The following is a 13,919-nucleotide window of genomic DNA, read 5'->3' on the forward strand; positions in this document are numbered from 1 at the left end:
AGGAAAGAATAGAATAGAAATAGAATAGAATATAGAATATAGTCCTGCCCTCAGTCTTCCACTCTTTGAGGGGCTGCCCCAAAGAAGGGGAGGAGGTCAATCTATTCTCCAAAGCACCTGAACGCAAGACAGGGAGCCATGGATGGAGGCTCGTTAAAGGGAGATCCAACTTAGAACCAAAGAGACCTTTCCTGCTCGTGAGAACAATTAATCAATGAAGTTGTGAGTGCTATAGCACTGGAGGTCTTCAAGGAGAGACCGGACAGCCACTTGTTCAGACTGGTAATGGTTCTCCTGCTTTTGAAAAGGGGGCTGGACTAGAAGACTCCAACCTTGTGGTTCCCCCTTGTAAACGGAGCACAATCTGGAGTCCGCCTCTCGGTTTGGGTAATTCAGTTCATCTGCAGCCAAAACTGAGGTGGAAACAGATTTGATATTGGTTGCTGGAAGGGTGAGAGTTGAGGGTCAGCAAGGAAAAAATAATCCAACACCCGCCCATCCCCCAACCAGGAATGCCCGAGGAAGCCGAAGAGCAAAACCTGAGGGAGATTTGGACCTGTGAAGAGAGATGGATGTGGGCTGCCATTTTTCCTGGAAGCGGGAAGAGGAGGGCTGTGAGACGGGGCACCAAGTCAGCTCCAATTTGGAATTCTTCTCCTCCTCTTCCAATACGACTTTCTTGTTAGCATCTCCAACTGTATGCTTTATGCCAGGGGTTCTCCAACCTTAGCAACTTTAAGATTTGTGGACCTCAACTCCCAGCATTCCTCAGCCAGCAAAGCTGTTCACAAGTCTTAAAGCAAAGCCGGCTGAGGAATTCTGGGAGTTGAAGTCCACAAGTCCTAAAGTTGCCAAGGTTGGAGACCCCTGCTTTCGACCATAAATTACACAGTTGTTCTTAAATTATTCCCTCCTCTCCTAATAGAAACCAAACAAGAGGAATTCTTCAGTGGGATCAGAAATGGAAAGAGATAGATAGATAGATAGATAGATAGATAGATAGATAGATAGATAGATAGATAGACAGACAGACAGACAGACAGACAGACAGACAGACAGATAGACATATGATAGGTAGGTAGGTAGGTAGGTAGATGTAGTTGTAGATGTATGTATGTATGTATGTATGTATGTATGTATGTATGTATGTATATAGAGAGAGAGGGGGGAAGGGGGAAAGAGAGAGAGAGAGAGAGAGAGGGAGAGAAAAAATGCCTTCCTTCTGTGACATTCACAAAATATCCCCGGATTCAGTTCACAGGACTGATTTTGGGTTGTTTTTTTTAATGCTCCAAAGTTAGCTTCAAATTGATTGCAATCCAGCCAAGCTATTTTTCTTTTCATCCATTTTTCAAAGGTTATATCTTTCAGCTGCAACTCTGCTGCCAGAATATTTGGATTATACCTGGACCTGTGGAAGAAGAAATCCTTTTATTCATTCATTTGTTTTGTGTAACCCCTTCAAGGGACTCATTAAGGCTCATTCTGAAGCGCTTCATTTGCCTTGCCAGCTGCGATCCCCTGTTTTCTTCAGAAAGAAGCTCCTGGTGAAAGAAAAAGGAAATTGGAAGTTGAAACGCGGAGCTGTGTTCTCTCTGATCCTCTCCAAGCTATAGAAGACAGTCTGAAGATCACTGTAGCACTTCAGAAAGACTCGAGCCTGGAATGGTTTTGAGGCAAACGCAACAATGTTCGAACGCAACTCTTCCCCATCGTCCAATAACTGAGCCTCGACACTAAATGAACCATTCTTCCAGAGCTAAAGCTCTTCCTAGCATCCTTGACTTGAGGATCGCCTGACTTGGTTCAATCCTGGTTTGGATAGAGGTTGATCTGATAGGGGGTTGTGTTCCTCCATGTGTGCAATTGAGCATTGATTCCAGATCACATGGCTTGGGGGTGGCCTTTGAGGTTTATGCCACGTGCACCGTAACACTCCCCTCATGTCACATCCTCCTTTGATGGTCTCCATGCAACATCTGTGAGGTTCTCTTAGGACTTGAAATCCAAATGACATATGCGAATAGTGCAATCTTCTTGAAAACTTCCAGCAAGAGAACATCTACAGCTTCTGGAAGGAAGCTTATTCCATCGATTAATTGCTCTCCCTATCAGAACATTTCTCCTCACTCCTCACTAAAGAAAGTTGGACCTTTCTTTAATGATCTTCCACCATGGATGGAAGCTAACCAAGGAGAGAACCAACCGAGAACTAAGGAGAAATTTCCTGACAGTGAGAACAATTAACCGGTGGAACAGCTTGCCACCAGGAGTTGTGGGTGCTCCATCACTGGAGGGGAGAGGGATCTTGGACTCTTAGTGGACAACCACTTAAATAGGAGCCAGCAGTCTGCAGCAAACCACCATAGGTTCAGAAGGCAGCGGATGAAGTGGATTATCTGGGCCTCTTCCAACCAGCATTCAGACCTGGCTATGAGACGCAGACAGCTTTGATCGCCCTCTTGTATGGCCTCTGGCAGGAAGAGGATCAGGACAATCCAGGCGTAGGAAATTTGACGGACCTCTGGACTTCAACTCCCAGAATTCCTGAGCCAAGAGGGCTGTAGGATGGTTGCGTTCATCCTTTGGCCTCCTAGACCTCTCCGGGGTCTTAAATGGGCAGGTGTTTATCCCAAGCATGTTTCAACTCAAGTGCCTGAGGATCGACCTCCCCTGGAAGTTGGTTCCAAGCTTCTGAATTCCAACCTGAAATTAAGGAGAAACTCCCCAACAGTGAGGACAATTACCTAGTGCCTTCAGAGACCACGAGAGCTTCATCACTGGAGGCTTTTAAGAAGAGACAGGAGAGTCCCTTATCTGAAACGGGATCAGTTCTCCTGCCAGAGCAGGGGGCTGGACTAGAAGACCTCGAAGGTGCCTTCCAGCTTCTATTTGGTTCTATTTTCTGTTCTGTTCTCTCTTCTACTCTACTCTACATTCCATATCTATTCTATTCTATTCTATTCTATTCTATTCTATTCTATTCTATTCTATTCTATTCTATTCTATTCTATTCTATTCTATTCTATTCTATTCTATTCTATTCTATTCTATTCTATTCTATTCTATTCTATTTCTATTCTCTTCTCTTCTCTTCTCTTCTCTTCTCTTCTCTTCTCTTCCCTTCCCTTCCCTTATTCTATTCTATTCTATTCTATTCTATTCTATTCTATTCTATTCTATTCTATTCTATTCTATTCTATTCTATTCTTTCCTAATTCTATTCTATTCTATTCTATTCTATTCTATTCTATTCTATTCTATTCTATTCTATTCTATTCTATTCTATTCTATTCCATTCCATTCCATTCCATTCCATTCCATTCCATTCCATCCCTTATTCCATTCCTTATTCCATTCTTTATTCTACTCTATTCTACTCCACTCTATTCTTCCATTCCGTTCCATTCTATTCCTATTTCTGTGGTCACACTTTCTAATATGACTTTTGAGCTTCCCTTCTGTCAGTTCAAGGTGATGCCCTCCCCCATTCCTTGAGTTTTGCCTCATATTGAAAAGGCCCCCTTCCAGAACCTTCTTCACACTTTTAATACATTTCCAGGTTCCCACCTTCCCTTCTGTCCTCCAGGCTGTGCACATTCAGTCCCTCCGATCTCTCCTGCTACGCTTGGTCCCTCAGCCTACGCACCAATTTTAATGTACCTTCTATTCTTCCTGTCATGTAGACAGCGCACCTTCTCTGGACTCGCTCAATCTTATACAAATCTTTTTTTTTTTTTTTAATGCGAGGTCTCCAGAACTGGAAGGCCAAATTAAGTTATATTTGTTGGTTATAATCCCCATATGAGCTGCCATGCAGGGACTTCGCAGCTGTGAGAATTGCAGGAACAAGAGTAGCACCAAAACTCAGGTGCCCAAAAAAGGCTGCATCACACGAAGCCCAGGATGTTGACATGCTGCTCTCCTTATGCTTAAAATGTTTCTGCTTTTACAGAGATCTTCTTCCCAGCCAAAGGGGATTGCCAGATGTAATAGCAAGCCATCAGTCCTGAACCCCGGGCACCAACAGATTACTGGAGGCCCCTGAATTACCGTATGCTATTACTGTATTTTAGGGACCTGTAATATCCACCATTACTTTCCCACGTGGAGAGTCCTTAGACTGCCTGGCTGTTGACATTTTCCCTTCTTGGGCAAATAAATATTGCAGTGTATCCAATACGATCACTAGAGTGTAACCAGAGCGGTTGGTCGAGTTCGAGCAGAGATAATTAAAGCCCAGTGTGTTCTCCACTCTTACAATTACAAGTACTTGCGAGAACAATGACAAGGTCAACGTAGGAATAAAAGCATCAATCAGGGGTTACAGTCCCTTAATAAAACAATAACCCAACGGTTTGGAAGGGGAGCGACAGCTGAGAATGAATTGTTTCCTGGGACACATGTTTTTTTAAAAAAAAAAAACAACGTAAATATGGGGCAGTGTAAGACGTTGAGCTCATTCAGAGCAATTGGGTCTGTTTTTTAAAGAGACTGGGAGCTGATACTTGACTCTAAGAATGAATGTTTAGGACTGATTGGTTGTGAGAATTTGGCTCCGTACAAAGCGTGTAGACTAGAACCCTGGGCCATATTTAACAAAATAAAATTCAGTGTAGAGAAAAGTAAAGTCCTGCACTTAGGCAAGAAAAACCCAAAGGACACTTATAATAGACGGGGTGAAACCAGGCTCAATAGCAGGAACTGGGAGAGGGATCTTGGAGTCTTGGTGGACAACCAGCTAAATAGGAGCCAGCAATGTGCAGCAGCTGCCAAAAAGGCTAATGCAATCCTAAGCTGCATTAACAGAGGGATACAATCAAGATCAAGTGAGGTATTAATACCACTCTGTAAAGCCTTAGTAAGGCCACACCTAGAGTTCTGCATCCAGTTTTGGTCACCACACTATAAAAAAGATGTTGAGACTCTAGAAAAAGTGCAAAGAAGAGCAACTAGGATGATGAGGGGACTGGAGACTAAAACATAGGAAGAACGATTGCAGGAACTGGGCCTGGCTAGTCTAGGGAAGAGAAGGACCAAGGGAGACAGGAGAGCCATTTTCCAATATTTGAGAGGCTGCCCCGGAGAGGAGGTAGGGGTCAAGCTATTCTCCCCAAAGCCCTTGAAGGTCAGACAAGGAATAATGGATGGAAACTGATCAAGAAGAGATTCAACCTGGAAATAAGGAGAAACTTTCTGACAGGGAGAACCATCAATCCATGGAACAGAAGTTGCCTTCAGAAGTTGTGGGAGCTTCATCCCTGGAGGCTTTCAAGAAGAGACTGGACTGCCATTTGTCAGAAATGGTGCAGGGTCTCCTGCTTGGGTGGGGGGTTGGACTAGATGACCTACAAGGTCCCTCCCAACTCTGTAACTTTTCTTAGCATTGGCGTCATTATTATTTTGACAACATCCTGGTTCTTCTGCCCTTGACATAGACTTGCTCTGAACATCGAGGACTGCTCAAAATTGTGGTGGATACAACAATATTCTAAAGTGAAATACAATCAAAAGTGATGCTAGGACAATCCACCAAGACTGGGAGAAAGCAAAAGCGAGATTCTTATATCTGAGGTTAATTAATAACCTCATTGTTTCTAAAGCATACATAGCAGAGAATGCCATGTTAACACTTAAAAAGAAATACTTAGCACTTACAAGAAATGTAATCAAGTCTAACCTTTTTTTTTTAGTGACAGCGACTTCCTTTCTCTCTCCTCTCCTTTTCATACCCTCTTTTTCTGCATATACACACATGGAACTATTGTTAATTAAGACGGTCTCCATTATAGAGCTAATTAACAATTAGCATAAACATAATTAGCTAACACTGACATTTAACTCATTACATTGTTTAAACAATTTTCAAAAATTGCCCTTAGTGGCATTCTGTCATACTGAAATAATGGCAGTACTTTGTCATGTAAATTAAATGACATTTGTGTTGTTTCCTCTCCCATGAATGCAAGAAAGCTTTGAAATTATTATTATTATTTTTTTAAAAACCAACTAGCTGTACGAAAGTAAGAATTTGGGGTCGTGTTAAAAACTGGCGTAGCCCGCACATCACTCAGCATTTATCACAAGTGATCAACACGGAGAGATATGAATAGCTCTACACTGCTACACCAAGCAGCCTCTTATTCATCTCGGTTAGGGATGATTATTCCTTTTTTTTTTTCCAGCCACCACTTCCGGCAATGCATATAGAAAAGTGGCGGGGTTTCAGCTGCCTGTCACAGCCTCCATCTTGACTCTTTTGAACCCTTCCATGGACATCTCTGCTCCCACATGGATTTCTTGAAAGAGTATCTAATGAGCAGAAGTGATGAATGTGAGATACTGCAAATCTGACATATTATACCAGCCAATCCAGGGGTGGGATTCAAATTTTTTTTAACAACCGGTTCTGTGGGCGTGGCTTAGTTGGTGGGTGTGGCTTGGTGGTCATGTGACTGGGTGGATGTGGCTTAGTGGTCATGTTATTGGCTGGGTGTGGCCAACTCAATATCACTCACATCGAGGCACGCATCTCCTCGCCTGGCCTCCCATGACTCTAGGGATGCTGCAACAGTCGTAAGTGTGTGAAAATGGTCATAAGTCACTTTTTTCAGTGCCATTGTAACTTTGAATGGTCACTCCACACAAGCAAAGTACCAGCAAAGGAGGGGGAAAAAACTCCAGAAAAGTTCCTGAGACAGGAAGTCTAGTCCTGCCAAGAATGTAATAAGGGTTAACGGAGAGGCAGTTTCTGTAAGCAACACCAGAATGTTTCCTTCCTGCCTTCCTTACAGGATTAGCCCAGTAATTTCTTCTAACAACCGGTTCTCCGAACTGCTGAGAAGGTTAACAACCGGTTCTAGCGAATAGTAGAATCCCACCCTTGCTCCTGGGCCTCAGGCAAGCCTCCTGGGCAGTGTTTTTGCTCCCAAGAAGCTTCCCTGGGGTGCAGGGAGGCAAAAAACGGAGCAAGGGGGGGCAGCATGCCCCCTTTTGCCTCCTGGGCCTCGGGGAAGCCCCCTGGGCAAAACGGTAAGGGGGATCCCGGCACAGCTGATCATTGAAAGAATACCCTAAAGAGTGACTGGGCAGGGGAGAACGCAGTCAGCGATGTCAGACATGTGCACCAAGTTGTGCATGCGCACTAAGGAGTGACTTGGAGGGGAGGGGTGGGGGGGAGGGGCCAGCCCGGGGCACCATTTGCTGGTTCTCCGAACTGCGCAGAATCATAACAACCGGTTCTATAGAACCGGTCCGAACTGGTAGAATCCCACCCCCTGAGCCAATCCCGGTTTTCTACGTGGAGCCGAAACACGTACGAGAAGAATGGATAAAGAGAGAGAAGTCCAAGTCTGTAATTTGGAAGAAGAAAAAGAGTCAGATTGGGGTAATATTAGGTCAGATGAAGGAGAAAAGCAGAGTTGGAAGGGACCTTGGAGATCGTCTAGTCCAACCCTCTGCTCAAGCAGGAAACTCTATACTCTTTCGGACAAATGACCGTCTAATTTCTTCTTTAAAACTTCCAGAGTTGGAGTGGAGCATTTGCGGAGCCCCTTTTTTTTGGTGGCAGGCCCTTAGATATTGGAGGATATTTTTTTATGTGTGACAGCTCAAACGGCGATTGTGGAGGTGAATTCCACAAAAGTGACTTCACAAGTAGATTTTGCATTAGAGGGGAATCGAAAGGAATTGGCTCAGGAGCAACTAGCCATCCTTTAGAGCAGGAGTCTCCAATGTTGGCAACTTGAAGCCTGGAGGACTTCAATTCCCAGAATTCCCCAGCCAGCTGGCTGGGGAATTCTGGGAGTTGAAGTCCTCCAGGTTTCAAGTTGCCAACATTGGAGTCCTCTGCTTTAGAGCAGTGATCCCCAACCTTTTTGATGCCGCGCCCGGTACCGGCATCAGCTGGGCGCCGCGCCCGGTACCGGCATCAACTGGGCGCCGCCATCTTTTTTGACGAAAAGATGGCGCAGCGCTCCGGTGAGCTTTTTCGGGTAGAAATGGCTTTCTACCCAGAAAAGCTCACCGAGCGCTTGGCGCCGCCATCTTTTGATGAAAAGTGCTTCCGGTGAGCTTTCTACCCGAAAAGCTCACCGGAAGAACTTTTACCAAAAAGATGGCGGCACCCAGCAACCAGCGCCCGGTAAGACTTGTTTCGCGGAGCGGTACCGGTCCGCGGACGGCGGTTGGGGACCCCTGCTTTAGAGAATATTGACTCTACTTCCAAACATGGGTAACAGTTTAACCTTCATGTGCCTTGCTGCTTCATAATGCTGCATGGACATTGAGAAGATGATACACATCATGGGACATTGGAGTGTATTCAACCCACCAGGTATTCTTGGGTTTCAGAGCTTTAAGCTCTTCTTCCTTTAGAGCAGAGATCTCCAAACTTGACAGCTTTAAGACTTGTGGACTCCCAGAATTCCTCCTCCAGTCGTGTTAGCTTGGGAATTCTGGGAGTTGAAGTCCACAAGTCTTACACTTGCTAAGTTTGAAGACCTTTGGTTTAGTCTAACGAAAAGAAGGACCAGGGGTGACATGTCAACAGTTTCTTATATTTGAGGAGCTGCCATAAAGAAGAGGGAATCAAGCTATTCTCCAAAGCAGGGGTTGCCAACCTTTTGGACCTCAGGGACCACCAAACTCATCATTTTATATCCCGCAGACCAGAAACCCTGGGGAAATCCCCCCAAAAAAGTCTGCAGGAAAATTCCCCACCTCCTTTTCCTACAGATCGATCGTTCTTTATTTTGGATGGCAGGACACCATCTCCAGCTCCGTTCTCATGGGGAGAGAGACAGACTTTTGGCTTCATGCAAGGAAAGCAGCAGAAGCAGCAGAAGTCTTTCTTTCTCTCCCCCAAACTCCACCAGAAACAAGTCTTTGCGGGCGCAGCCTCTTGGAGCAGGAGGCCCTGCAGGGTCCCAAAGACTCATTTCTGGCGGAGTTTGGGGGAGAGAAAGAAAGACTTTGGCTGCTTGCCTTGCGTGCAGCCAAAAGCAGAAGAAGGAAGAAGCGGAAAGAAGCAGCCCGGTGGCCAGGCCAGGCACATGGGCTGAATGGGGCAAGTCCCCTCCAACCTTTTCCCCTCCCCTCACTATCTCGTGTTGTTCATAATGCAAGAGACGCAAGCCTTGTGTTCCTGCACAGCCTGGATTAATTGCTTTGGCAGGGGGACATTTTTCTGTGGACCACCAACATTTTCTCGTGGACCACCAGTGGTCCCTGGCCCACTGGTTGTCTCCCACTGCTCCAAAACACCTGAAGGAAGGAGAAGAAGCAATGGGTGGAAACCAATCAAGGAGAGAAGCAACCTTGAACTTAGGAGAATTTTCCTGACAGTGAGAACAATCAACCAGTGGAACAGCTTGCCGCAAGAAGTTGTGGGTGCTCCAACACTTGAGGGTTTTAAGAACAGATTAGACAACCATTCATCTGAAAAGGTATAGGGTCTCCTGCTTGAGCAGAGGGTTGGACTAGAAGACCTCCAAAGTCCCTTTCAACTCTGTTATTCTACGTTCTATGACATCATGAAGCATGTTACATCACCTGTCCTGCTTGCTGTCCTGTCTCGGCACCCTTGAAGCTTCAGTCTGCAGGTGGGATTTAGAAGACCCTGTGACGTTTCCCAGTGAAGGTGGTGTTGGCTTCTCCATTGAGCAACTTTTCCCCAACCAAAGTTCTCTTGGACTCCAACCCCATCAATCCAAACTGGTCACAGTGCAATGTTGGCGCTGTAGCCTTTAGCGGATTCCTTCCCCTGTCGATGAGGTGCAAGAGAGAACCTATCACACCAGATTGATACCGACTTTGTATTCAAACATTAAATCAAACGTGGGCCAACCAAAACAAGAGTAGACCCAAAGAGGACAGAAGGCTCTGCAGCTCTTGAGGGCTCCATGGGAAAATTCCTGCTTCTCTGGGGTTGGCAACAGGACAGATGTGGGGTGGGAGGCAGCAAATTGGTATTGATTGTGGAGAATGAATATTAACTTCTGCAGAGCAAAGAGCAGAGATCATGATGGAAGGTTGATCATGTTCACCCCTCCCTCCTTCTGAAGCAGAATGGAAAGTTACCAGAAAAGTATTCTTATAATTAGCAGAAGTTTCTTAGCTTATATCGCAAATGTTATAGAAGTTGCTTAATATGAGATTGTGAAAACCAGAAAATTGCTGGATCTAAGTCTAAGAATAATGACCTATGGACTAGATATGTTCCTGTAAACAGCTAAGTGGCATGGGTGGGTATGGAAAATAACAGATGGTGTAAGGTAAGTATTTATATGCTGAACTGTGCAAAATGGCTAATTAGACTTACTTGTAGTACGCTGAGACTGGGAGCTGCATAAAAGTAACCCCCTCGGGTTCAGAATCTGCCGTGCTAATGCTCTGAACCTTTTGCGCAAATAAACCTGGATTCTCCTACCCTTCGTGGTCTTGTGTCCTGATTTGGAAAAAACAGGATCTGCCGCAACACTTCCACAGAACCATATCCTCACGAGGCTCCAGGTTGACTCAGCCTTGCGTCCTTCCGAGGTCGGTCAAAGGAGGAGCCAGATGGTTGGGGTCAAATAGGCCGACTCTGTAAACTGCTTAGAGAGGGCTGGAAAAGCACCGTGAAGCGGTATATAAGTCTAAGTGGTATTGCAATCTCCATGGGAACATTGGAATGCTGGGTTCTGAGGGGTCCTTGGGGCTCTTTGGTTGTTTTCTTGCAGGTGGTTCATTGTCCACTGATGATGTAACCTAGTTTGGTAGTGAAATGTCTTCAAGAAAACAGCCCCCCCTCAGAGAGCACCAAGGATCTCACAGTCTCCTCCTCCTCCTCCTCCCCCTCCTCCTCCTCTTCCTCCTCCTCTTCCTCTCCTCTCCGCAAACCTCAATCCCTTCTAGCACTGGTGAAGTTACCTAGTTGGGTCATGAAATGTCTACAAGAAAACAATCAAGCTCAGAGCACAAGGACCACACATTCCTCCTCCTCCTCCTCCTCCTCCTCCTCCTCCCTCCTCCTCCTCCTCCTCCTCCTCCTCCTCCTCCTCCTCCTCCCCTCCTCCTCCTCTTCCTCCTCCTCTTCGGCAAACCCAAACTCCACTCCTTTCTAGCACTGGTGAAGTTACCTAGTTGGGTCATGAAATGTCTACAAGAAAACAATCAAGCTCAGAGCACAAGGACCACACATTAATCCTCCTCCTCCTCCTCCTCCTCCTCCTCCTCCTCCTCCTCCTCCTCCTCCCTCCTCCTCCTCTCGGCAAACCCCCTCTTTCTAGCACTCCTACAAGAAAACAATCAAGCTCAGAGCACAAGGACCACACATTAATCCTCCTCCTCCTCCTCCTCCTCCTCCTCCTCCTCCTCCTCTCCTCCTCGGCAAACTCCACTCCCTTCTAGCACTGGTGATGTTACCTAGTTGGGTCATGAAATGTCTACAAGAAAACAATCAAGCTCAGAGAGCACCAAGGACCCCACAGTCTTCCTCCTCTTCCTCCTCCTCCTCTCCGCAAACCCCAATCCCTTCTAGCCCCGATGATGTTATGTAGTTGGATTGTGAAACATCTGAAGGAAACCACCAAGCTCAGAGAGCACCCAGGACTGCTCCTTTTCATCCCTGAGCTACGAATATTCTCCTTTATTGCTGTGTTAGAGTTTGCCCATATAAGTGATAGAGTTTTAGCTCCTTTGCTCTGGCCTTGTAAAGAGCTTAACTTGGAGCCACCCTCTTACGCAAATGAAATAAAGGGAGAAAATCATTTTCTTACTCCAGGTAAATGGACATCTTCATCCACGACGGGCAAATATAATCTTGGCCAACTTTCAGCAGCATTCTGAGCCAGTCTTCCGTGACTCGACCCTTGTCTACTTGTAGGAAAAAATTTTGCACTTTCCGCTGAGTGCATGGAGATTTGATTTACACTGAGTGGCAGTGGCCCTCCTGGGCTTCTGTGCAGTTGTAGCAGACCTGCAGTTTTCAAGTGGTACAATGCCAGTTGCAAAGCTACACCCCATACAAAACCAGGCCTGCACTGCCTCTGCACCAGAGCATTTGTAGGAGACCCTATAGGGACAAATTCTCTCCTATCTCTTCTTGAAAGCCTTCAGTGATGGAGCAACCACAACTCCTGAAGGCAAGTCATTCCACTGGTTGATTGCTCGTATTGTTAGGAAGTTTCTCCTTAATTCTAGGTTGCTTCTCTCCTTGGTTAGTTTCCACCCGTTGCTTCTTGTCCTGCCTTTCTGGTGCTTTGGAGAATAGCTTGACTTCCTCTTCTTTGGGGCAGCCCCTCAGATATTGGAAGTCTGCTATCACATCACCCACAATTTGACAAATGCGGAACCAATGACATTTTCTTTGATTTTTCTCCACAGCAACAGTCCTGTGCAGGCCCCAAACTATCCATTTACCCAAAGTTATTCCTTGACGGAAGGGAGACTTGAAGCTTGGTCCAATTGATCACAAATTTGCCCCAAATCCAATGATGACATCCAGATAAAGTGAAACGAAGAAGAGGTGTTTATCCATAACTGCCGTTGCTTCCAAGATTTTCTCGGCTTTAAAGTCAAACTTCTTAGGACATGGAAAACTACATTTTTTTTCAGCCCTGCATTCTCCATCACATGATTTTTATTAGCTGATTTATATTACCTGGTTTTAAGTCAGGAGGAGAAAATGGAGCTGAAAGGGCTCAAACCAGATCTCAGAAGTTTTTTTTTACAATTTATCCCAAAGGTGCTTTTTAAAGAGGCAACTGGACTTTCTGGGGGTTTTTTTGGAAGATGTTTCGCTTCTCTTCCAAAAAGCTTCTTCAGATTCTACTTCTACAGTCCTTTCAACACTTTTGAGAAGGCCTCACACTCATTTGCACCATTCAGGTGCCCCCGAGGACACAGATAAACCTCCAGGTGACTTTAAGGACCTGCTAAAAGGATGCAAATGACCAGCTGTCTGCAAGGAATATAAATCCCTCCATTCCCCGCCATCCAGTCAGAGCTGAAGAAGCTTCTTGGGCGAGAAGTGAAATGTCTTCAAAGAAAAACCAGAAAGTCCAGTTGCCTCTTGAAAATACACTTTTGGGGTGACCATGACCTGGATGATGGAGAATCTCTACAGACATTTTTACAATTTAGTTCCCTGTGACAATATTAGGGAAATGAAAAAACTAAATGTGTACGATAACACAATGTTGCAGTGTAACCAAGAGGAGATACAATCAGCCATTGTGAAGAGAAATGATCAAGCCAATGGCTGCAACTACTTGTTGTTGAGGTCCATGGTTGGTACTCAAAGATGCTATAAGGTTCTATTGGTAGAACCTTATTTCTTGGGAGAAGAGTTTCTTTCTCTCTTTTCTAACTTACTTTGGAGTAATTTGGGGGGATGGCAATTCCAAATAGAGGGGTGGGGAAAATTAACTTGCACAATGTAATCATATAGGCAGAATACAAGCAGTCCTCAATTAATAACTTAGCAACTGTTTAAAAATACAATGGACCCACCGGAGGGTATTTACCTACAAACCCTTCTCTCTTCTAGCTCTGAGGATGTTACCTAGTTGGATAATAAAACATCTGCAAAAAAAAACCCAAAACAGTCAAGCTCAGAGAGTATCAAGGACACTACAAAGGAGAGAAGTTTTGGGATGACGCAGAATAAATCTGCGCTGGATTCTGCAGGTAGGGAGGTCAGGATTCCAGCAACCGCTCTAATTAAATCCTGATTCTCGAGCCAAACTTCAAAAAACTTCAAAGGATTCATTAGAGGCGACATACTGGCCCTGCCCTGTATGACGCCAACTTTGGCATACGTAATTTACAGTCCCCTGTGACTCTGTTTCCCCCTTCCCCCCCTGGGTGTGTCATAAATCAGATTCTCCAATTGAGCACATTCACAAGCTGGGCGTTTTCATTCATGTTCTCCAATT

The sequence above is a fragment of the Notechis scutatus genome, chromosome 5, assembly GCF_049901735.1.
Source record: "Notechis scutatus isolate UNSWTSFEM ecotype Mainland chromosome 5, rNotScu1.2, whole genome shotgun sequence".
In the NCBI taxonomy this organism is placed as follows: Eukaryota; Metazoa; Chordata; class Lepidosauria; order Squamata; family Elapidae; genus Notechis; species Notechis scutatus.